At 33.9% G+C, this 24,229-nt stretch overlaps 1 non-coding gene across 1 annotated transcript; it reads left to right on the forward strand.

The window, feature by feature from the left end:
* Positions 1-224: 224 nt before the first annotated feature.
* Positions 225-332, forward strand: LOC111480137. Its single transcript, XR_002717753.1, has one exon. It is a non-coding gene; the product is annotated as a Plant small nucleolar RNA R71 (small nucleolar RNA).
* Positions 333-24,229: the final 23,897 nt, after the last annotated feature.

Here is a 24,229-nt window from a genome sequence, read left to right on the forward strand (position 1 = left end):
CATTGATAGAGGTCAAAGCATAACTTCGAGTACACCTTGGATATTCTTTCCTAGATTGCTCTTCATATCAGCCCACTGACAATTGTCAGCTGATATTCTTTCTAGGATCTCAAAGTTTCATGGTACGTCTTTGACAAGATAGCTCCATTGGTTGAAGCATCCACCACTTGTTTAGTAGAAATGTTTAGTCCATTGTAGAAAGTCTTCAATCGGATATAATGGAATCGTCCATGGTGAGGGCATTTCCTAAGCATCTCCTTGAATCTCTCCCAAGCTTCACTTAATGTTTCATCTTCAAACTATAGAAAAGCAACAATTTCGTTTCTGAACCATGCATTTCTAGTGTGTGGAGAATACTTGATAAAATTCTTTACTCGACTATTCCAAGAATCAATTGCTCCTGGTGCTAAGGTATTTAACCATGATTTAGCACCATCCCTCAAAGAACGAGAGAACAAACTTAGTCTAATAATGTTTTTATCCACTTCTTGGAATCAGAATGAGTCATTAACTCCCAAAAATTACTTTAGAGGTAGGTGGAGATCTTACGGCAGTCCATGAACTTGGCCAATAGTTCACACGATTTGAAACATCACTGGTTTTAGCTCAAAAGTAGTAGCTCTTCCACAATTGGATATGCATACGCTCTGATTGATAAATGAATAGCATTAGCAAGGATTCTTTCTAGATTAGCCATCACGGCTCAATTTTCAAACTCTAATTTGGTTGGGCTCAAAGGTCTCCTTGTTATATATTTTGTCTCCATTCTCAACCTTTTCTCCTATAACTTTCGCCTAAAAGTTCTATCTATTTCGGGGTCCAAAATAAATTCTAAATCGTGGGTTCATACACCAAATTCTAAAGCAAAAAAATTCAACAATATAAAATTCAACTTTATATGACTCCTTTTTTACTACAACTCACAATAATCTACAACTAAATTAGGTTTCCCATTAGCGACACCCAAAACTTGATTACTTATGAAGCTATATAGTAAAATAGTGTGATGATCATAAGAACAAATGCAAGTATACACGGTCACAAGTAGGCAATAAGTAAATTACCGATTCCATAGAGAACCTATATATGGAATCAACCCAAGAGAAAGTATGGAACGGATTATCTTGATGATCAAGATCAAGGGTAAAGAAAACTCGTTTCTAAACTTGTGATTCAAATCACTCCACAAGAGGTTTGATCAATACCAATTGAATGACTCTAGCATGCAAGTTCTAAACACAACAATTTGCAAAGAAAAAACTTAGCTCTTAATAAAACTAAAATAAAAATTCTATTATTTTTAATTCCAAAATGTGAGGTCTCTAATTAAAGAATTTTTCTTTTTTTTACAATCTTAACGTATGTGACACATAACACCCAAATTAAATTGGCTAGTTAACTAGAAATATGTTAATATATGTGGATTACAATATAACCTTTAACTCCTATGTTCAAAATCATCTTAAATATAACAAACAAATATTTAAATTATAATAAAATAGTGATAGGAATGAAATGTGCTTATTAATCATCATTGGACTAGTTCCATAAATTCAACTGAGTTCATTAAATGCAACTTAAAGTACATTTAATGCATCTCTGTTTTGAAACTCTAGCTTTGCACAACATATAAGGGAGGTCTTCAACGTCTTATAGAATTTCCTTTGATGAGCTCACCATATCTTGAATATAAGTGTATAAGGTTTGTTATAGCTTCTTGGCTCTCGTTCTTGTAATTGGACCTTGAGGTATGAAAATTCCTTACTCGTGGTTCATATCACTTTCGAATAAAAGAGCAACTATATAGGTAAAATTGCCAACTAAACAAACATGTAAATTAATAATAATAACTCTTTAAAACTAAAATCACACCATCAACATGCTTGAATTACATACAACTTTCTTATCTCTCTATAAGGTTTATCTCCCCATAGTAACTAATTGGAATCAACATCGGAATCATATAAAATTAATACAATAAGTAAATAGAGGAAGGGATTAGAGAATTATCAAATTTTGTTATGGTCCTTTAATGGAAGTTTCCTTTTTGGAGCTCTCTTGTCCACCTCTTTGCCTTTATATAATTTTCTTAGTCCATTTTTTCCTTCGGCGGTCAACGGCGGATTAGAATTCTTCTTTTCCTTCTCATTTCTCGTTTCTACAGCAGCAGCACTCCCTGTTCTTCCTTTCCATTTATGTCTTTTTTTCCGTCTTTTCCATTTGTGGCTTCCCTCTTTTTTTGGAAACCTTTCCCCTTATATATTGTTTCTTTTTTTCCATTTAGGGTTGAGGAGGGGTAGTTTGTCCACCATGGTAGCTTTCAACCATCCAAGTTCCTCATTTGAATTAAAATTTTTGCGACTAGAATCGCCCATTTTCAAATTTGCTACAATATCATGATTCAGTATAATTGTTTTACCTTTTTATAAAATAATTCAATTCTATGTATAGTAAGGCTTGTTTAAGTAAATTGATCCTCTTATTATATTGAAATGCAATGAACTATTTCATACTTACTAATTAGAATAAATAGAGCAATTAATGAAAAATTGGTGAGTATAAACCCAAAATTATTCCTAAATGGGTTGGTATAACTCTAATTTTGGAGAGTTATTAGATATCAAATAAAGAGAAGCCACATGTGTTGTCCAACTATAGAGCCCATCTGACTAAATATGAGATACATGTCAGCAAATGATATAGGTATGCGATTGACATTTCTAAATATGAGATACATGTCAGCAAATGACATAGGTATGCGATTGGCATTTTCGACTACCACACACCGCGACATTAAAGGAGAACCCAAGTCCATGACATACTCCGTCCCGACACGTGTCTGACCTGCTCCATCTCAACCTGGTTTACCTGCACTAGACCAAACCCCTCATGTGACCCAACCTGACACAATGCGACCTATCTAGATGCACCATGTGTTATGCAAAGGGGGTGAGTATCCTCCCTAGAAAGCTTTTATGGAAATGGGCATAAAGACTCCTCTAGGGCGCATGTAAGCGCATGACACAAGTGTGTAAGCCCACTTTTTGTCCCATTCGACTTATGTTCAATTATTTTTTTTGTTTTAGTTTTGATAATAACCTAACTTAACTTGAATTAGGATCTATAGAGAAATTTTAGAAATTTTGGACAAACACGTGGAAAGGCTAGCTTAGGAAGTCAAGCATCATCCATGTAAGTAGCCACTCAGACCTTTTCATGCAATACATGTAGGGATCGCTAGGATGTCCTAGCATGTGAACATTACTTACCTTTGGTGGTTAGAATATGATGTATAGGACTTAATAACAGTAATTTTGAATAAGAATACATAGCATGTATAATATGAAAAATTATTGATATGCCCCTAAATTGAGATTTTGAGTGGTAGGATGAATTTTATGCTTTGTGCCAAGTTAGAAAGGGATTATGCATGGTAGAACTCAAGTAGGGTAATTTGGTTGAGTAAGCTATGGATGATGTGGATAATTACCGAAATGTCCATAGGTCGAGATTTTGAGAATTATGTTGTTTTATGCGCTTTCCACTGTGTTAATTTGAGGATGAATTATTATGATATGCGCTATTGATGATCGATGGATGTTATCTCCCTATTGAGCTGGTATGAATACATGATATAGTTTGTCTAACTTTACGTGGTTGATTTGTTTTTCTCCCTATAGAGCATGTTTATCTTTACAGAGATAAGACTAGGGTGCTAGAGTTAGGTTGGTTAGATGATATCCTAGGTCAGGATACCTCTAGTAAATTGAGAACCTTAGGATCATGAGCGACAATGAAAGGTTCTAGACCCTAGTGCTCCCAGACTATGAAAGACTCAAGGAGTTAGAACAAAATACCCTAGAATAAAAAATTCACGTTAAGCCACCTAGTCATCTTAGAAACCTAGTAGACCTCCTCAACACTTGAAGATAACCAAAGTCATATTTAGAATGTGTTTTCACACTTTAGGTGTTCGATAGAAATATCTCTCTAATAAGCATGTGTGAGCGAACCAAGTTAAGATTAAGCCCTACCACTAGAGCAGTTTATATGTTGACCTAGGTTAGTATGTTTCTAGTAGACTATGGACCCCATGATCACGAACAACAGTAAAAGGTTTAGACCTGAGTGAACTCATAGATTAGATTAATCCCGAGGAGCTAACCTTAAGTGTCTTAAAAATGCGAGATGAGATTTTAATGGCCTAAACAACCCTAAAAATCTAATAGACCGCCATGACACCCAGGAATGAAAAATGGTTCTCTAAGGTGCTAGCAATATGTACGATGTCACTTTAACTAGTAGCTTTCTAGTTTGTTAGCCATTTAACGGTTGCATCAAAATCTCCACTATCCTTTTCACTCTAGTACCAATACTTTTTGGCAAATAAACTCATTATAAGAGAGGGTGTGAAACCATATAGATTGACTCAAACCGACACATGGGATTGTACTCTTAAATTAGGGTAACTTTATGTTCCTATTGAAAAGTTCGTGAGCTAACCTTCGAGACTAGCAATCATCATACTGTCCCACCGAAACTTTATGAGATAATTCCTTAATCTAGAATGTCGGTCTTTCACCGTGTAGGCACAACAAGCTAACAAAGTCAAAGAACAGAAAGGTTGAACACCTAGTTGTTTTTTTTTTTAATTGTCCTCGTTGTCGTCCCAGTTCAAGATTTAAATCCCAGAAAATTAGTCACGACAGTTGTGCTATGTACGAGAAAGGCCGAGCCACAAAGATACATGACCGACGGTCGGGACCACGACCAGCATGATCGAGAAACCCATCAAGGATGTTACGTGGTTGGCGAGAATCAACTGAGATGGGCTGCCAGTGGGCGAATGATGGTAACCGACGAAAATAACAGTTATGGGTCTGTGGTGGGACATTATAAAAACGTTTCATTGTTGAAAAATGTCAAATTTTGAAATTCCATTATATATAATATATTATATGTTGTTAAACTAAAACAAAATACAGGACAAAATGGTTAGATCATTTTCAGTTAATTCATGTGCTAAAATTGAGTCTAGCTAGGTAGCATAGACTTCTGTTAGACCTTCCAATTTTCATATCCATATATTCACAAGCTTAATCTTAATAAGTTTAATCTTAATCATCCGCCCAACAATCTAACCTTTTTTAAAAAGTGGAAACTTCTTACAAAATTTGGATTAGATACGACTAAAATTAGATGATCAGATCAAAGATTTAAAATTTTATTCTAAAATCAGTTACTCCCAACTTTGATCAAAACTTGAATGAACAGCTGGTATGCAATCTACAAGAATTACCCATACAATCTACCAGAATTACAAACTTAGAAATGAAAAACAAAAAAATGCTAAAATTTAGGGAGAAGGTCTCATTTTGTGTTTGTCTTTAATGGATAATTGTAAATCCAAGTAACAATTCAGACATAGGTTATTTATATATCCTTTTTTATTTTAAGGAAAGATTATTGAATTGAGTCTCTTAACTTAAATAAACTAGGCAGAAAATGGTGAGATGTATGTCTTGTTATTATGTATTTTTTTCGTTTTATTTATTTTTTTTTTGTAAATTTTATTTATTTATTTTGGACCTATCCATTTGTTTCAAATTATGGATAAGTTAATCCGAATATACATTTATTTATGATAATAAAATGTAATAAATCCTTGTTTTTTTCATTGATTAAAAAAATTATCGGTAGATAATATTTTATGAGTGTTTATAGTCTCTACACACAAGAAATATCGAACTCTCAAAATAAAAGTTATGACCACTTTCCCAAGTAAATTCTCATTCTTTTGCCTCGGTAAGAATCTATGAAATTAAAATAATAAATAAAGCTTTCTTACAAATTGTCAATTAAGTGCAGGTCGCTAATTATAGCAACTTCCGCTACTTCAACCATGTAAATATTCACTATCGAATCTCCAAACTATCCTTCCTCAACCGAATCAACTTGTAACACATGAAATAAAAGATAACCAAGTCTTAAAATAAAGGATAACCAAATTCATCCAATTTTATAAATAAAAAAGGAATGTTTGTTGAATTTTTCACACACATATATATAAATTGATTCGTGTATAAGCTCATTTTAAGTCATATAGTACGTTTTACGTCAATAACAAACATAATTAGGACGAGGATTTCACATAAAACTATGGGCGACAATATGAAGATTGGTGGGATGAAAGAACTACTAAGAACAGTATTATTTATACCAAGTTGCGTTATATTCTAATCATCTTTTACATCAAGTTACATATTATTATAATCATCAGTAAGATCAAAGATAAGAACAACTTGATTGTCAAGGTTTAATTATAATTGGTGTAAGGCACATTTATAAAGATTATTCATCCAAACATGATGGATAATGATTGAGCTAAATACATTACCAAGAAGCATATAAGTTAATCCCACAATCGTTCGGATAATTCTGATAAGATACTTCAAATTTTAAAATTCTCAATTTTGTATATTAAATTTTTTTTCGTTTAGTTATTCGATTTGATTAAAATTTGTTACATTTCTTTTTATATATTACATGTTCTAAACATGAACATGCAGCTTGATGCTACCTCACCCAGACAACTAAATTTTATAAAACTAAAAGGACGTGGATAAAAAAGTGAATGATGTTTATTTATATAAGTCGATTTTAGGTCACATATTTTAGTGTATCGTCAATTTTTTTCAATTCGGTTTGGAGATCTTTAATAAGATACTTTCTTGTAAAATTACTTAAATTGTCACAACTCGATTTTCGAGACTTCGAAACACAGGCTGTGATGTACAAGATAAATGGTGAAGACGAATAAAATGAAAGTAAAACAGAATAAAATATAAAAAGTTAAAAAGAAAATAACACCACAGTTAAAAATAAAACGAAATCCAATCATGACAGATGATATTTGGTTTATTACAAGTCGAGAATGAGTTCAGGATACAATTTCAAACAAAATGTAAAGGACCCAAAATACACAAAATGGACTAATGCCATGAGATGACACCCATTAGGTTCGAGTGTAGTAGGTCTATCAAGAGGTGTATTTCAACTTGTGGTGAATCAATTTATTTGATTCTCAAACTTAGTAATCTTTCATAGCCACAATAGTGAACAATTGATATACTGAGTTGAGACACGGCCTCATAGTATCTGTTTGTGTCGTATAACATCATCTCTTCTGACTATCATCTTCTAAGGTTAGCAAAAATCCCTTAACACTGATCCATAGTGTCACATTGAATTTTGGGGGAGCGACCCTCTATTGACTAACTACCAAGTCATTTCCATACTCACTAAGAGCACTCCTCTTGACGGACTCCTTGTGGAGAGTGTCTCTCCTTGGGAAGATGATCCTCGCCAAAAGATGATCTCCTTTTTAGGGTAACATTCCTTAAATAGCACCTCCATTGCCTTGGTGTTAAGATGGCTTCCTTCCATGCGTTCTTCATTTAGCTTACATTAGTTCGCTGGCTTGTGGTTCCCTTCTACTATGGTCATTCCTCCATTGAATGTACTTTTTGTGGTGACCATTGCATGTACTTTTTGTGGTGACCATTGCATGTACTTTTTGTGGACATGATTGTTCTAGCATGCATCGCTGTTTAACCTTTATCTTCGACAATTGCTCGTTTGCACATGATTCCTGCAAAATAGGATATTGTTGTGCGCCGAAAGCGGAACAAATGTACTCACAATACCAATGAATGGAATTACACAAAGAGACACCAAGATATTTACATGATTAGGAGAGAAGAAGTTCCCCTCCATCCACAGGTAGCAACCAATCACTAAAAACCAAACGTTACAAGTGAATACCTTACTATCACACTACATAGGCTCTCACCAATATATTATTCAAAAAATACAATGTGACACACAAAACATTCACAAATCCCCATATCAAATCTGACTAAATCTAATTCAAATAACTAAATCAAATCTAATCCAAATGACCAAATCAACATGTTCATAACGTAGATTACATCAATTGGAATGTAGGAAGTCTTGGAGGTAGGTTTTCAAACTGTATCGTAGGTTATTAAGTACCACTCATAAACGAAGGACCAAGGTCCTTAGACTAGAATGCAAGAACCCATAGACCTCCCACAATAGTTCATAACGTAGATTACATCAATTGGAATGTACGAAGTCTTGGATGTAGGTTTCCAAACTATATCGTTTAGAAGGTAAGAAATCTTGGACACAAGTTGTAGACTACGTCCCTTAAAATGTAAGAAATCTTGCGTTCTAGTTTCATATTAAATCCCTTGAAATGTAAGATGGCTTGGGAGTAGGTATTCAAGTTATGCTACTTGTAACGTATGAAGCCTTGGACATTTGTTTTGAAACAATGTTGCTAGGAACATAAGAAGCCTTAAAGCCCTAGGTGCAACTTTTTAGACTGTATTGCAGGGAATATATGAAGTCGTTGATGCAATTCACTTGAAATGTATGAAGCCTTAGACATAGGTTTTCAAGTTGTGTCACTTGAAACAAGAACCAAAAAGAAAACCAAGGACAAAAATCAATAACAAGAAACAAGAACCGAGGATAAGAAACTAAAAAAGGGATCAAGAACTAAGTTCTTAGAACTAAGAAGTCATAATCTAAAAACTAAGGTCTTTTTGAACTCAGAATCTAAAACCGAAGTCTTTAGATTAAAGCCATGTTGAAGAACTCGGAACCCAAAACCAAGATCCTCATGTTAGATCCATGATAAGAACTCAAGGTTCAAGAACAAAACATATGAACCTAAGTTCTCAGGACAAGAAATAGAACAAGAAATGAGTGGTACCCTAACATTCACTATGGATAAAATTAAGAGTTTGCATGTAAGCTACTTACTAAATCTTGTACTCATTCTAGTTCTCTCGTGTTTTTAGGTGACAAAATGTAATTATATTTATGTCCTATCTTAAAGGCAAAAAAAAAAAAAAAAAAAAAAAAAAAAAAAAAAAAAAAAAAAAAAAAAAAAAAAAAAAAAAAGTTATCACCCATTTTAAAATTTTTAATAGGACTAAAAAATTGGATACTCTATCTTTTATTTTTCTTGGATTCAAACTTAGTAGGGTGAAAGGTTATTTAGAGTAGGAAGGTGACACACCTCTATATTTTTTTTTTTTTAGAGTATTCCTAAAATATGTTGTTATACAAATCTTTCTAGAATTTTCTTTAAATATCTAATATTCTACCCAATTAGAAAAGTTCTACCGCTAGAATCATCTAGATATGGGCTCATACTCTTAAGTACGAGTCCTCCTGATAATTGGACTCGCAAAATTATTTGACCTATTGAGTTGGTGATAATCTTTTTAACACTCTCCCTCATTCTTCATGATCAACTGATTGCAGAAGCCCTGATAATTGGACTCGCAAAATTATTTGACCTATAAGTCTACCGCCCGGTCATTCTTCCAAAATAGCTGTCTAACAGCCGAAAAAAATAATAATAATAAATAACAAATAAAAACAATTATTCCCTCGTTCTTCTCTACTAACTAGTTACTTTCCTCCAATAATCTCTCCTCAACACACTTCACAGTTATGAAACAGAAATGAAAAAGTTCAGATTTGAGAAAACAGAAAATGCCTCAGATCAAATTTACGGGAGATGGAGTTATAGAGATGATTAAGATTTACATGGGAGAGAGGTTTGAGGTTTCTAAGTTATATCTTAGATATCCTTTTCTTTCATCCAATTATTTAGTTCTTTTTAGCAATTTACTTGTTAAAAAGATCGACATGATCTATAGCAGACAAAATAGAATCAATTAAATTGGCTAAAAGTAATTTCTAACCTAATTGAAAAGGTAAAAAATAAAAATATAAAGAAAGAATTTAACATATCACAATTTCTTCTCTCCTGAAGTTTTGCTAGTAAGAGATATTTTGCTAGAAAAAGATATTGCATTTGAAGAGGTTAGTAGTTTTCCTTTTATTTTATTTTATTTAATGATATTAAAAGTCATCCTCAACCAAAGAAGGATAATCAAAAGAAGGGAAACACAGCAAGAGACAGAGAAAGAAGATTGTGAATATAATCGCAAGTTATCTGGAAAATGTTAAAGGTATTAAACACCGTAATAGAAAATAGAATATCTCGAAAATTTTAATGGGTATTACATAGTTTGAATGAAAATAATACTATAACAAACATATATAAATATTTCAAGACCTAACTCAGGCAAAGACTCTAACGTTTGCATGAAGTATAACACATAGATCAACATAAATTATAGAAACAATTTTGTAGAAATTCAAACTTGAAACTGATGTCATGGCTCACATAGATTGACTTGGATTTCAATGGACTTTCATTAAGGATAACGACGGAATATCAACCTAAGCTAACTAGGTAAGTGACCTTACTATCGGCATGGTTATATTTGTTGTTGACACGTGCCCCGTGGTTCTGCACGTGTCATATATATTGATATGTGTGAATTGTCTGTGAATCGATATGCTTCTTATTTGTTATGTATATGCTATAATATGTGAATTGTTTGATAATAATTACAGTACGATGTGTTCAATGATATGTTTGAGATAGGATACGAGAAAGATGCACAAAATGAAATGTAACGATAGGAGTAAAATATGTTCATGAAATGTTAAGGTTAGGTTACATACCGGAGTGATATGGATAAGAGAGATTGATGGAAGAATACGGTTAGGCTACGGGTAGAAAGGGATAGGTTTGTAATAGATTGATAGAATGATAGCGTTAGGATTGATAGAACGATAGCGTTAGGTTACATTCTTGTGATGATATGACTGAGGTACGTTCACGTAATGATATGTCTGTGATAGGTATAAGAACGTTAAGTCTATGATAAGTTAGAAAACGATATGACTACGATTTACTTTATGACTTGTTTATGATACGATACATTGTGATGCAATATGTCATTGTATGATGTGTATATGATGAAATGTTATGTTAAAAGCATAGAACGTTATGTTAGATCTCTTAAATTGTGTGTATATAACATGATATGAATGACATGAAATTACGACAAATGACATGAAATATAACCCATTAGAATTATTTATGATTTGAGAACTGAAGAATGAGAAACGATATGATATAAATGATGAATGATATGAAAAATGATATGATATGTACATAATGCTAGCAGAGTTGTATTAAAAGATAATGAAAATGGAAAAGTTTTGGGACCTCATGCATTATGTGTGCTCATGCATTTGGGGGGATACCCCTATCCCATCACGAGGGTAAGAACGCGTACATCCAATGGCAGGACAACGATTGTTATGCTTTGCATAGCGCTGTCGTGACGGTTACTAGTTCTAACGGGTTCTGGCATAAGGGGCTCCCAGAGTATGCCCACCGGATAAGGAAAGTGCCTAGCGGTGTGCGAACTAGCTGGTGAGCCCATACTCGCACGTATGGGCTGTGTAGAGTATATGGTACACGTGCAAAATTACCTGTTAGGACAGCACTGTAGGGAAAACGAAACGAAAGATAGGTCCCATCATTTCATTGCATGTGATTGTTGCATTTAACCCCATAGTGGAGTCACTTACTGAGCATTTCTTTAAATACTCAACCCATGTGCTACTACATTTTTCAGGTTAAGGCAAGACATTCCTGTACGGCTGACGATAGCATCGCAACTCGAGACCATGGCACATGCATATAGGGTATTGGTATTTATTTTCTTAGACTTAGGCTAGACTAGGATGTTTTTAACTTAAACTCTTATTCATTTTATTTAGTCTTTTGTTGTGTCGTTTTAAAGATGTTTTTGAAACACGTAAGTCTATGGCAATGTTTTAAGATAAAAGTTATGTTTTATGGAATTTAAATGAAGTCTTCCGCATTCAATATTTATGGTACGTATACAGTAGCGACCTTAAATTAAATAAAAAATTTCAGGTCGTTACAAGCTTAGTTGATATAATTAGGATTTGGTTTTAGATTCTTTCTTGACCATCTAAATTGTTAATGTGCCATTTTTTTTATTAGTTTGTTTGGTTGAGTCACTCCTGGCTCACCAAAATCAATGTTACTTGGATCCTGAAATGCACCAACATTTCATAAAATGTGTGCAGTTTTCTTCCTCATTTTTTTATGTAAAAATTATTCAATATTGTTTAAGTCTGGTAAGAGTTTCTTCTCTAATGCTTTCCTTTTAAGTGTAATATCTTTCACTTGTTTCATTAATTATGTATCTATATAGATGGATAGGCACAAATACATAGAAAATATAGCTAAATATTGGTAGTAGCTAACCAGATTGGGATTTATGTTCTAAAGACTCTAATTAATTATTTAAAAGTTAATATTTTATTTACAATTTAATATTATCCATTTGTATGAAAATTCAAAGTTGTTAATGTAATCCTGAACAAGATGTGGTTGACATACAAGAGAATCATGTTCAAGTAATAACTTAAAGCGTATATAGTATATGGATAAGGGTGAGTGCCAAATTTGCAATAGTTACAAATGATTTGATTCAAATTGTTTATGCGGAGAAATTTGAGTGGAGTATCCTACACAAATAGTTTGTATAAAACTGAACAAAAAATATTTAATCTCTCTTTCTAAGTCCGTTAATTTAGAAGATTAATACTACACATGATGATCATACGCGACTCAGTCTTAATCTTAAGTGAGTTATGAAATCCTACCTATGAGGGTTTGTCCTTTAATTTGCACGGGTGAGAATGACTCTTGTAGTCGATTCAATATGCCTACCATTTTGGGGACTTGACGAAGTTCGGAACATAATAATATTTGTTCTCTTAAATACTGATTTGATGACTTGAACAATGAGACCCCACCCTCTCATTCACCCGAGAGAGACTTGGTTTCTGATTGAATCATAAACAAATTTTTCATTAGAGAATCAATGACAATTAAGGTGAAAGATGTAATTTCAGGGTAAAACAGACTTTTGACCCATCTGTAATTATTAACAACTCGTGAAGGATTGACTTGCTTGTAATGATACTTGTCTTATAGCGCATAAGAGTGCAACTCTAAGTCTATAATGGAGTGGCGTATAGTTAATAAATGTCCACAAGGTTCATTGATTAATTAAAGATTAATTAATTTTGTACCAATGAGACATACAATCAGTAGGTTTGAAGGTCTCTTTGCTAGCTCTTAATAACATCAAAATGTTCCATTAAGAAAAATTTGAAAGTTTCAAATTAATATTTAATATATTAGATATATTAAATAAAAAAGAGAAAAAAAATTAATGGTAAATGTTCCTATTAATATTTAATAGATTAGATATATTAAATAAATGGATAAAAATAAATTTAATTTAAAGTGTTGAAATTTAATTTAATATTCTAGAGAGATTAAAAAAAATAAATATATAAAAATATATTAATTGGAACTAATATGTTAGATATATTAAAAAAATATGTTTATTGTATTATTAAATAAATTAATTCAATTAATATATCATCTTTTTCATCCTTACATGTTATTTTGTGTTTCTTCTTTCTAAACCTTCTTTGGGTAATGTTAAAGCTAACGATTTTTTAATATACAACGTACTTGTAGGTATTTATCGCATCTTAACTAATAAGTATTTTTCAAATTGTTCTTTGGGCTTTAGTAAGTTCAAGCCTAGTCCCGAATGCTATCTCAACATTTAGGGGATTGCTAAGGTTTTCAACATTTTCGATCTTTGACTTAGGTATAGTAAAAGACAAGTTTCATGGGTTGAGACGCTAACTCATAAAGTTCCCATGGGATAGTATAGTGATTGTTAGTCTGCATGTCATCCATAGAAGATTATTTGGCGAACCTTTTTCACATGACCATAAAGACACCCTAGTTTGGGCGTGTGACCCTAGTGTGCACCTAGCTACTAAGTCATCCTGTGTAGTTTTATGCCCTCTCTCGAGATGAGTTTAGTGCCTTGGCACTATACACGGTTGGGAAACTAGTTGCTTTGATGCACTATATCGATAACGTCACGATAAAAAATTTGAGGCCTCAAAATTTGGATCGAGACTAAAAAGACAAAAGGCGAAAACAAATAAAAATAGAAAGTAAAATAAAATAAAAAACAGTAAAACTTAAATGAATAAAAAAAACAAACACCATCACAATAAAATACAAACCCTTTATCACCATAGACCTCTCCAAAATTCCTCTACTTTGATCGACAGCGAACACTGAAAAAAGTGAAAAGGGCAAGTATAGAAATATACCGAGTAAATAATCTACTTGTAGGCTCCCATCTAATCCTTAACATCATAGGTATCCATAGGCTTTACTTTGGGTTTTAAGTAGTTTTAGGTCTAGCCTCTACTACTAGATAAGCATTTTGGGTGCCTCGAAGTTTTGAGTTGTACTGAAGCTGCTCACGAACCCATTTTGGGTTAGAAGGAGGTGGTTCACCCTTTTCTAGCGTTGTGGATTTGTCGAACGACAAATTCTATCTTGGGTTGAACTACTCTTTTGTTCTTTGACTTAAGGTAGGTTATTTAGCCTATGCACCTGTAACTAGTATATGATATTGAGGTGCTACCTTAACGAACTATCTCTATTAGGTGGGGACAACATGGTGAGTGCTAGCCTTCTCGCCGCTCATGAGAGGTAGCTTGCAAACTCATCCAAAGGCCATGTAGCCGCCAATGGTTGAGGGCGCTACCCTCTATACATGCTAGCTCCACTAACTAACCCCATGATCAATGTCCTCCCACCGAATGGATCAACCGTGTAGGGTAACAATTGACTACCTGCATGGTCAATGTCCACCCACAAGATGGATCCATCGTGTAAGGTAATGACTAACTATCCGCATGATAATCTTCCACACACTTAATGGATCCACTTTACAGGGTAATCTAAGAATCTGTCAAGTCATATATCCCTAACTAGCGTCATACTTAGTTCAACAATATCGTAGTACAGTGGAAAGGGAAGTGGATGCTCTACGGACACTATACCAACTGTTATCTTCCTAGAGAGCTACCTTTATTATTCTTGAATATCGTGGAGGTCTTGCCATGGTGGAAGCAGTCACTAAATGTGCCGGTCCAACTAGTGTTATTGAGGTACGTAGCTTCTTGGGTCTAGTAGGTTACTACTGATGCTTCGTACAAAATTGTTCCCAAATAGCCTCACTGGTTACACAATTGACTCGGTGTGCCATTTGTATGGGTTGACGATTGCGAGGCGAGTTTTTAGGATCTAAAAGATAAGTTGGTGACTGCACCAATACTCACAATGTCCGATGGCAAAGAAAACTACGTGATTTATAGTGATGCTTCCAAATCATTGCGTACGTATTCCGACAAATGAAGAATTATAAAAAGAACTATCCCATGCATGACTTAGAGCTATCGGTGATAGTTTTTTTTTATTAAAGATATGGCGGCACTTCTTATATGGGGAGAAAACTCAAATTTACACTAACCACAAAAGCTAAAGTATTTCTTCACTAAGAAGGAATTGAATATGAGACAGTAGAGGTGGTTGGAACTAATAAAAACTTATGACATTGACATCCAATGCCACCCCAAAAAGGTCAATCTAGTTGCAGATTCTCTAAGTAGAAAGACGACCCATTCAACAGTATTAATCACGAGAGAGCCTCGAGCATAGAAAGATTTCGAACAAGCTAGAATAACGGTGGCAATTGAAGGAATTATAGCACAACTAGCTCAATTAACGGTCCAACCAATTCTTCGATAGAGAATCATTGATGCTCAAGTAGGAGACCCTAGACTAGAAAAGATACTTAATGAGTTGGCGACATAGCTAATTAACGAATATTTAGAGTTGTCTATTGGCGGATTGTTGTACCAAGGTCGTTTGTGTGTATCGATGGTAGAAGAGCTGAGAAATGAGATATTACGCGAGACACATAACTCCCCATCGTCATGTAGCCTAGTAGTACCAAGATGTATAAAAACTTAAAGCCACACTTTTGGTTGCGTGGTATGTAGAAGAATATAACAAAATTTGTAAGTAAATGCTTGGTATGCGAGCAAGTTAAGGAAACTAGACAAAAACCGTCAGGATTATTGTAGCCCCTCAATGTACCTAAATGAAAATGAGAGAATATAGCCATAGTAGGATTACCAAGAACGTTGAAAGGTTACCTAGTCATATGGGTGATTGTTGACAAATTGATAAAGTCAGCTCATTTTCTTCTTGGTAAAGCCACCTACATAGTAGAAAATTGGGCACAACTGAACATGACTGAGACCAACATTTTATGTCGGCATTTTGGCATAGACTCCATAAAGCATTAGGTACTTTCTTAGATTTCAATACGACATTTCACCCACAAACAGATGGTTAGACAGAACATTTGGACCAAATTCTAGATGATATGCTACGTGTCAGTGTGTTAGATTTCACAAGTAGCTAGGATTCGAAATTATACCTCGTGGAATTTGCCTATAATAACAGCTTCTAGAAGATGATTGGCATGGCACCGTAGGAGGCGTTGTATGGAAAACAATGTAGGAATCCACTGTGCTGAGATGAGGTAGAGGAATGTGAAATGGTGGTCCTGAATTAGTCCAAATTACGAATGAGGTGGTGCAACAGATCAGGACAAGAATGTACACAACTCAGAGTAGACAAAAATGTTAGGCAGATGTAACATTCATAAATCATTTCATTCATAGCATAGCTTTCAACTCATAGTTTAAGGTTTGTGCATCGTAAAATTGCTCATTTTAATACATATCATAGCATGTCATCATGTGTCTAGCCAAACATATTCATATCATAGTACATCATGACATCTCATAACATAAAATAATTTATCGTAAGATAAATTGTCATTTCATTTATAACATAATGTTATTTGGCATATCTTGACATATCATATAGAACACATTATATCATTGAACATATCAAACATATCATAGATACTACACGTGCAAGGCCACTGGGCACATGTCATCATAGATAAACAATTCTTCCAACCAACCGATAGGAGAGCCACTTATATGGTTGGCCTAGACAAAAGCTACCACCCTTTGATGCTAACTTAAGACTGCTCGTGACATTTAATTCTACTTAAAAGCAATTTCTTGGCTCACATAATTTTGCATAAAATAATTTAAACTCACTCCTAATAATTTAAACTAGATAAACATAATTTTTGCATAAAATAATTTAAACTTTATTCCAAATAATATAAACGAGCTAAATCTAATTTTGGATAAAATAATTTAAACTTACTACAAAGATTAAACTCACTCAAAGCAGTCATATTAACCTTAACACTTTCCAATAGTTGAAACTAGTAGGAAAAGGTCCGAGCGTATCAGACTCAAGCCGAATCAATCAAAATGTCGACCTAAAGCCGTAAAAAAAGGTATTCTCCGACTGGCTTCGAATCGTTCAAGTGGGATGGAGGGAAGCAAGAAACCTCTCTTTTATAATGGAGTCCAACCCCCCACTTTCTCAACTCAAGGATGTGAGACAACTTCCTCCCTTTCTAGTTTTGGGGTGAGAGGTGTTACTACCGTTACCATAAGATTAGCATTGAAATTGGATTGAAAAAGGTCAAATAAAGGTCGAACGAGAGGTAAAATAACTCGGCACGAGCCTCACACTCAACCAAGAAGAGTCACATACGCATGCACATGTTATGCACCTCAATGGGCGGTGCAGTCTCTTCGTGTACGTGGTTTAGAGTCCCCATTTTTTTTTTTTTTTCAAATAGTTTCTTTTTTTCTTTCTTTTTTTCTTTTCTTTTCTGAAATAGTCATAGAGCAGATACTAAATCTGGATGAAAATAAAAATTACTAAAATACACCCTTTTGACTTAACTTTCCTTTTTTAACTATTTTGTCCTGATTGTTCATGGGATTGAATGATTCTACTTCCAACCTAAACGACATATAATTGCAAATAAACTTAGTCATTTGCTAAAGAAAATACAAATGCTTCTTTTACTATATTTACAAATCTGTCTTACAATAACATACATGACTTTATATAGCTTAAAAATAAAACTTTCAACTTATATTAGACATTTTAAGAGTAGGTAACATTCATACTTAATGACTATAATTAGCCACTATGGGTAATTTATGACCATAACTATCTATTATGTACATAAGCCTTAAGATAAATTAAATAAACACTATTATAACTCTAAATTATTATTCACTCAAAATTTATAAGAATGAAAATTCGTTCTTCTTCAACGTGGCATGAATTTTAATATCTTTTAATAATTTCAATAACATTTTCTTCTCATCTTCATTTGAAGTATATTGTATGACTGATGTCCCTTGTGTTCATATCACAAAACCCCTTTAATTAATTGTTTTTGTATTTTACAATAATAATATTTTTTTTCTAATAAACAAATAATATTAATCTATTCTCATTCTATATTAGAGTAAAATATTTTAAATACTTTTAAGTTGATGTAAATATAATTATTCCTTAACATTGAGATTGAATTCCTTATTACTAAATATGTAATAAAAAAAGAAAATAATATAAAATAGTGCAAAAAGTCAGACTTTTAACTAGAGAAAGTAATAAACACCTACCAAATTAAGAATAGTTAGGCAAATAATATCTCAAAAATTGATAATTTGATCCTCTTTTATCAAAATTTTCAAGCTAAAAAAAACGTGAAGCAATGAGTACCATATTTTTTTTAGATTGAATTAGTGTATGCAATTAAGTTTAAATTCTAGAATGCATCAAAATATTTTGAAATTAAATTTCAATTTTGTAACTTAAAAGCACTTAGCTCAACAACATGTATGGCGATAGGATTTCCTTGCAAAATAATGTTATATCACCCAGATTTGTAGTTTTCTATGGCCATAGAAACGTTAAGATTCATATCTTCCTCATATCTTCTCCTATATAAGAACCTCTACCATTTATTCTTTTCTCACCCAAACAAACCAAAACTTCTCCCATTCTTTAGACCACCATACTCATTTTTCAATCGAAAATGGCATTGAGCGCATCCATAGTGAAGTTAGCATTTGGATTCATTGTCTGCATAGTCATTTTAGCACAATCAATAATGGCGGCAGCACCTGGTCCATCTTTTCCTTCCGATTTATATCTTTCTGATTGTAAATCTTTTATTATAGAGGCGGCAACATGTATGGTAAATGTGATCAAGCTTCAAACTGGTGATCATCCTCCTTGTTGCAAAGCTATTTCTCATTTGAACGAATGTTCACCGGAAGTTTTCAAACATATTCCCCCGGATGACTTAGCTGCCATTAAAAAAACTTGTGATTTGAACCATTTCTTAAATATTTTCAACTCCTTACTCAAGGCGCTAAAAATGTCTAAGAGAGGAAAAGAGGTAAATTTTGATTTATGAAAACAAAAACAATACTTTGTCAATTTTTCTTTTACAGGTTTATTATTGGTGTCTATTTATTCTCTTCCTTCTCTACTTGGAGTTCAAGAAATTTCCAGCAACTTACTTACCTCTACCAATAATAATATAATTATATTTGTTTTTTTTTCAAGAGAAAATTATTATTATTATTTTACTATATTCATTTCATAACAACGATGTTATGGATACAGTAATCTTTTATGTTTTGTATAAATGACTTAGAAATATCACGAAGACCGGTAATTGACATGTACTCATTTCGTTGAAATTAAAAGTTTATTTACTTGTTATACTATTTTTTAATATAAGTATAAACGGAGAGAACCGACAAAATATGAACATGAATATAGTAAGTAGAGAAAATAAGAAAAAAATTTAAAGCAAAGACAGAATCCATTGATTTTGTTACTATATATGTTTGTAGAGATACTAAATTTAGGTTCTGTGGTGTCCATTGGTCTTTGACCCATTGTTAGCAGAGTACAACCTTAATTGAGTTTCATTGATGAGTTCACTCTATGAACCGGACTCCTGAAGAACCAATAAACTAGATAAATGAGCATGTTTCACATTCACTGAAGAATAAAGAAAATTAAGTCAAAACAATTTAGCTTTAGACCACAAATTCAATCTGGTGTTGCAAATTTCAAACTCATCGCTAAACTTTTACATTATAATAGTTTTTAAACTTCAAATTTATTTGTCTATTAAGTGTTTCATATGTTCAAACTTTTTAAGAATTAACTGATATGCTAAGTATAATATTAAAATTTATATTTAATATAATTCTAAAGTTTTAGTATCAAGTAGGTCAATAGTTTTATAGAACATCAAATATGTTAATGGTATCATCTACAAGATATTAAAATTTCAAGAACTCAGTTGGACAAAGTTGAAGTTTTGAAGATTATTTAAACTCCAAAACCCTAAGTAAGCTTAAGACACCGTAGGAAGGGTCAGTTTTTCAATTTTTAGTATACTTGTTACATGTTTAACTCCTTGTGGAGACATAATTTCAAGGATCAAGAAGGAACAAGTGAATAAAAATGGAAAATAATTTTATAATAAATATTCAAAAGTGACAAATTACAAAAATACTTCTCAAGATTAAGTTTATTACAAAATGCTATGCTCTTGAACCGAATCTTGAGCCCATATTTTGTTTTAGTACACGATCAAACCTAGAAAATTCATCGTATCTAAGAATGAGAACCTTGAATTGGTCCAAAAAGTTCAGATTTAAATATCTTCAAATCTAACTTTTGGTGTTAAAAAATGTATTTCACAACACCTTAATTAGAGTAGATTTTTCTTATGGACTTTTCTAAATAACACGAGTAAATGTAGTTGGCAACACCTTAACTCGAAGCCTATAAATAAGAGAGCGGAGAGAGTCTTATGAAACCAGAATAAGACTTAGAGTAATAATTTGTAGCATCATGCAAAGACGATGAAGAAATGATGAGATAAGGTCTATAGATGAAATAAGGAAAATCTAAGTTTAAAATAGTCCCTACTCCTTCCTAGCAACCCAATCTTTTAAGTTTCATAAAGCAATAGTAGCCAAATAACTACTCTATAGAGATGTAAAGATCATTTTCAGGCATAGAAGCAAATTGGGCACGTGTCTTATTCCCTCTATTTTGTGGAAGATGATGATGTGGTCAATCCAATTGAGCGGACCGAACTAATCCAAATTTGACCCAACCTTAGTTTTTCTTCAAATAAAATTTCTTCTAGATGAGTTCTTATAAGATTCTTTTTCGTTCTCAAAACTAAACTTTTTGAGGGTTCGGTAAAAGAAAATTTGGAGCAATTCGAATATTGAAAGCTCAAGAACCAAGGATCCAAATTTCAGTGACGAGCTCAGAATGTTTGATTAATCCACCACACCTAAATGGTGAAAATTTATCTTATTTATAATCAAATAAATTACAAATATATGGAAATAGTCATAAACGGAAATAACAATATGGAAAGATAATTATGGTAGATATTTGCCTTATAATAAAATATCAAATATAATATATATGGTAAACTATAATTTATTATTAAATATCCTTAACACCCCACCGCAAGCTAAGCGTCGGATTTAAACGACCGTGAAGGTTGAGAAACACTTTTCGTGAAGATGTCAACAACCTGGTTCAGAAGAGGCGTAGAGAAACACTTTCTTGGCCATCGAAAATTGCAGAGGGATCGCCGCTCAGCGACTATGCTGCCTTGGCTTCGGCGTGAATATGTCTAACCCATGAAGAGGGATTTTCGCTTAGTGACGATGCTGCCTTGGCTCTAGTGAGAGTATTTCTAACCCTAAGAAGTAGGAGGGGAAACCTAGAGCAAGGGACAAAGACAATGTTGAAGCCGGAAGAATCACCACATTGGCGAAGGAGTCAATTTTGGCTAGAAGGGCAGTCAGAAGAGTTGCCACATTGGGCGAAGGAGCCAATTTTGGCAGGAAGGGCGACGACAACTTGGTTGGCGAAGAGGCCAGTGCGGCACCTAGATTCCGAAGGTAAATCTCTGCAAAAGGTTGATGGGTTTGTCGAGATTCCGTATATTTCTGAAGAGAACACTGATGAGGATTCTGAGATTAGGGCTTTCGTGAAGGATGAAGGGTTGATTGGGAAGAAAATGAGAGAGACTATATTGGCCAAGGGGAAAATCGATTGGGTTGGAAAAGGTGAGGTTGTATGTACAGAGTATGACGAAAGGTAATTTAAAGGTCAATAGGGTGGAGCCGAAGAGTAATCAATCGGCTCCGCCTGCGGCAGCCATGAAGACTGCCCCTGCGGCGTCAAAGCCAGCAAGGATGGTGGAGAAGAAGATGAGGATTCAAAAGCCATTGAAAACAAAGGATTGAGTTGTTAAATCGAGAGGGCTCTGATACCATAAGAATGTTTGATTAATCCACCACATCTAAATGGTGTGAAATTTATCTTATTTATAATCAAATAAATTAGAAGGATATGGAAAGAGTAATAAATGGAAAGATAACTATGGTAATAAGGCAAATATTAGATATTTGTCTTATAATAAAATATCAAATATAATATATATGGTAAACTATAATTTATTACTAAATATCCGGATAGAAAATTTCTTAAGATATATTTATATGCTTTTATTTCATTATAAACCTTGACTTAAGTTAGAGTTTATGGATTATGCAAAAATTAAACCATGAATCGTAAGTTAAGTATCCAAACGGAACATTTTAATCGAGATTTAAGAAGCTTCTAAATAACACATCTAATGAACTCCGTTGTGCATTAAAATTTAATGGGGACTTAATAAGACATGTTAAGAATAATATGATGTTTGGTTGTCACATGAGTTTGTTCATAGACTAAATCTCGAACAAGTGAACAATGACCAAAATGCTTCTCTTCTATATGTGCTAGTTCAGGGAGCAAATGAACTCTAATGACCTAATATTTTTTGTATGCCATATTTTTAAGGATATGAGATATTTAAAGTCATTAAGTTATGACCAAGAATTAAGGATATAAAGGCCAAAATGCCCATAAATTTTTCTTATGATATTTTATGGTCGAATGATTTAATATCTTAACTATGACTCATATACAAGGTATCACGATCCGATTTTCGAGACTTCAAAAATCGAATGGAGACTTAAAAAGATGAAAGTGAAAACAAATAAAATAAAATAGATGTTAAAAATATGATTAAATTTAAAACAAGAAGAAAACATGTCTAAAGTCTAGGTGGTTACTTACCGGAATGAAGCTTATCCTAGCGATCCCTACAACTATCACTTGCCAAAAGTTTAAGTGGTTACTTACCAAAATGAAGCGTGCTCTTCGAAGTTTGCTTTTTTGCTAGTTGGAAGCCCCAAATTTCTTGAAAGCTTGTTGGTAGGTCCTGAATCAAGTTAAATTAGGTCATATTCAAAATCTGGACGAATTATGAACGTTCTCACTAACATACTACCCGATGTCCACCCCATTGTCTTTGCTAGCACCCGTTCCCCTTTTAAATTGATGTGCGATCTCATAATCCACCCCCTTCGAGGCTTAACATTCTCGCTGGCACTTATTCTTCTCTCCAAACGATGTTGTTCTCCTCTCATATCGATGCGTAATCTCACAATCTACCACCGTTCAGGATATAGCATCCTCGCTGGTATACTACTTGGTGTCTACCCTAGTTTGGGGCACAACATCCTCGCTGGCACACTGCTCGGTGTCCACAAATCCACCTGTGTCTACCCTAGTTTGGGGCACAACATCCTCGCTGGCACACTACTCGGTGTCCACAAATCCACCTCTGTTTGAAGCACAACGTCCTCACTAGCATACCACCTAGTGCCCAGCCCCTTTAAGGCCCAACATCCTCGAGTGCATACCACTCGGTGTCCACTCACTTTGAGGCCCAGCGTCCTTGCGTGCACTTATTCTCCTCTCCAATCCATGTTGTTCTCCTCTTTAACCGATGTGAGATCTCACAATCCACTCTCGTTCAAAATTCAGCGTTCTCGCTTGCATACCGTCAAATGTCCACCCCTTCGGGGCCGAATGTTCTCGCTAGCACACTGTCTAGTGTCCACCCCCAGCGTCCTCTCTGGCACTCGTTCTCCTCTCCAATCGATGTGCGATCTTACAATCCACACCTTGCTGACATACCGCCTGGTATACACCCCTCTTTTTGAGACCAACATCCTCTCTGACACATTGCTTGGTGTCCACACCCCTACGAGGCCTAGCGTTCTCGCTAGTATACACCTGGTGTCCACCACCTTCGAGGCCTAATGTCCTTGCTAGTACATTACCCGGCGTCTACCTCTAGCCTCCTTGCTGACACTCGTTCCCCTCTACAATCGACGTTCTACCCTGTCTAGTAGATGTGGGATC

The sequence above is a fragment of the Cucurbita maxima genome, unplaced genomic scaffold (genome assembly GCF_002738345.1).
Source record: "Cucurbita maxima cultivar Rimu unplaced genomic scaffold, Cmax_1.0 Cma_Scf00005, whole genome shotgun sequence".
NCBI lineage: Eukaryota > Viridiplantae > Streptophyta > Magnoliopsida > Cucurbitales > Cucurbitaceae > Cucurbita > Cucurbita maxima.